This window comes from Oryzias latipes, chromosome 23 (genome assembly GCF_053564925.1).
Source record: "Oryzias latipes strain Hd-rR chromosome 23, Olatipes_Hd-rR_3.1".
Taxonomy (NCBI): Eukaryota; Metazoa; Chordata; class Actinopteri; order Beloniformes; family Adrianichthyidae; genus Oryzias; species Oryzias latipes.
The window spans coordinates 9,093,213-9,096,191 of record NC_136259.1 but is presented as its reverse complement, the minus strand read 5'-3'; the positions used below and the strand labels follow the sequence as shown (position 1 = coordinate 9,096,191).

At 40.2% G+C, this 2,979-nt stretch overlaps 1 long non-coding RNA gene across 1 annotated transcript; it reads right to left on the bottom strand.

Annotated features, from left to right (window-relative positions):
- Positions 1–335: 335 nt before the first annotated feature.
- Positions 336–757, bottom strand: LOC105357042 (uncharacterized). The gene is made up of 2 exons (XR_911071.3): positions 606–757; positions 336–523 (listed from the first exon to the last, which is right to left on the bottom strand). It is a non-coding gene; the product is annotated as an uncharacterized LOC105357042 (long non-coding RNA).
- Between the last annotated feature and the right edge of the window lie 2,222 nt (positions 758–2,979).

Below are 2,979 nucleotides of genomic sequence, written 5' to 3'. Positions count from 1 at the left end.
CCATCCAACCACCTATCCATCCATCCATTTATTCATCCTTCCATCCATTAATTTCTTCTAATTTTCTAGAGCAGTCTTCTAAGCTAGCATTCTTCCAAACTAGCTAATCGAGCTCTAGCAGGGTGATGACATGTTTTTTTAAAGACCAATAACAAGATATAACCTATTTGAATCCAAATAGGTTCTCCTCAGTATTCAAAACATATGAATCTGGTTCACCTTTACGTCTTTATTGTATCTCTACCAGATTTGTAAAGTTATTTCGGAAAAGGAACTGTCATGATAATGTGGGGGGTGGAACCCAGATGCTGTAACCCAGAACAAGGACAGGTGAGTTTAGAGGTAAGAAGAGTTTTATTGTTTCTCCAGATGTGTAGTTGTTCGTGGCTGGTGGTGACGTGGACGAGCCTGATGGCGTGGCTGGAGGGCTTAATGCGGTTGGCGTAGGCTGTGGTTTCTTGTAGGCTTCTGTGTAGCTGAGAGGATGATCCACGCTGACTTCACTCTTGGGTGGTTGAAGATCCTGAGACAAGGAGCAGAGGTTTAGAGCGAGAACGAAGCATAACATAAAGTTTCTGAGCATGACTTGGACCAGGGCTAGTCACCATAAGGGGTAACGAACTGGCGATGAACTGTGGAGAGGAGTCTCCTTTTAAGCAGCAGCAGCAGATGATGATGAGAGTGGAGTCAGCTGGTGGCAATCAGGCAGAGAAGCAGGCAGAGCTGGGAGGGGGAGGAGTCCGACAGGCAACATGACAGGAACAGCAGAAAAAACTTCTCATTCCTCCAAAAAAATAGTTTTTGATCTGTCCTGAAAAATAGTCCAATCACTCATCCAGTTGAATTCCTTAAAGTCACTTGTATATAGATTATCAAAGATCCAAGGCCAAAAGGGTCAGAGAGCAAACTCAAACATTGATAAAGCTGGTTATGAATCTTTGTTGTTTGACCTAGATATAAAAAATATAAAACATTTGTGGAAATCTAAAGGACTGATAAAGGTCTGCAGAGGAAAAATAACTTTGCTGAATATAAACATGTCTGACCAATGAGTGCTTTCACATCAAATCTTCAAAACATTTTTCCTGCGTAAATATACAAATTAGATATTTGAGCTCTGTATGGGTCACACATCTGTATTATTGCCATGAATAGGAAGGAAACATAAACATAATAGAAATCAGACATTAAATACATTAATTTTTGATGTAAAATCTAGCTTTTTAGCACGAAGAACCACGGGAAATCGCTTCATTTTGCAACCTTACTCCAGTGGTCTGTAGTGGTACTACACCGGTTTGCAACAAATTTATAAACAAAAGGTGCGGACCTGTATTACTTTTTCTTTTTTAAATCAACATTTAACTCACTTTTTGCTTTTAGTTTTTCCTCTCTTAGTCTTCAAATTTGTCCTTAAGAACATAGTGATTTGCAGAGGCTGGCTCCACATAAGCACTGTTAAATCCAGGACAGACAAACCCACAAGACCTTTTATCTTTCGTGGCTCTGTATTGTCGCATGATGGGACCTAATTTTCATTAGTCCTTCAAGCCCCCAAATAAGTAATTACCTCCTCTATGTGCCACAGCCTTTGTTTATTAGATATCACACTGATAATTTAAAAAAAGTATGAATATAGAACGGAACAGCCTTATTACTCAGTGCAATTTTAACATGGTTTGAAGGCATTAGAAGTATGAAAGACAATTTTTAATCTCTATAAACACCTGCTTCTTAGCTGTGAGGGACTTCTCTATTACAGCATATTAGCAGCTTTGCTGTGGCCAGGCCTTTGTCTGTGGCTTTGATAAGATGACTCAGTGAAAGAAATGATTCATGAATTATGTTTTGTTTGCTCTATATCTTTGCATTGATTAAGGGTGGAAATGGCACTGAGCAGTTGGACTGCTAAATTTTTCATTCGCAATGAATTAAGAATGTGACAACCCCTAAGGAGAAAGAAAGGAAGGAAATGAGGATGAGAGGAGAGAAAAAAAAAGCTTAAAAACACCCCTTTGACTACAGACTGGAGTGTGTGTAAGTGTGTGCTGTGTGATTGTGCAGGTAAGCTACTTTCGCAGAAATCTATAGGTCAGGATGCAGCTTCTGTGCTGTGAGGAGAGACCCCAGAGGACCACACAAAGTCCTGCCCACATAGGCTAAGTCACACACACATACATTAGCTAAAGCCCACTCATGCATACCAGCAAAGCTGATGATCTTCAAATGTAATCCATCTTGAAAAGCGGATTTGCTTGTGTCTCCAAAGCCAGTTAAAGCATGTGCTGCTCTTGAATTCATGCTATCAAAACTCACTAAACTGGAGTTTGTAATTCCAATCAAAAGCAGCAAAGTTTACAAGAGAACAAAGGGAATATTGCATCTTCTTAGGAAATGCCTTAGTCCCAACTGGCCTTACGGGTGGATACAGGCAGTCTGTGCGCCATACGGGGCACAAGGGGCACACAACATTAGGATCATAGACTGTTCAATGTACCCATAGAGCAGTAGCAAAAGTAGAGGGGAAAAAGCTGAGACACAGGCGTATCATAGAGAACTTTCTTTTTTTTAAATCCCCCAAACCCTGTGCACTGCACATGTAGAAAGTAGGAAATTAGGCAATCAGAATGTAGTCTGTGTAGGTGTCCTACAGGCACTCACGTATCACCTGTACACCACGTTTGTGGAAAGTTTGTAGCACCGTAGCACGTACCATTTCTGTTTTGTCACCAATATGTTTGCAGAATGCAAATAAATATGTTAAATATTGTAATGGCATTCAACCACTCTAATTCCGCAATAACGCTTAAGCAAAATTACTTTCAATGATTGCAACAAAGAAATTCTCCGCCAAACCCCAAGGGGGCGCTTGTTAGCCAACAGGTCAATTTCAATGTCCAAAATATTATGAACACCATGTCATTGGGAGCAGCTGTGTTTTTATGAATCAGCAGTGTGGACCATAAACAGAAATGCAAA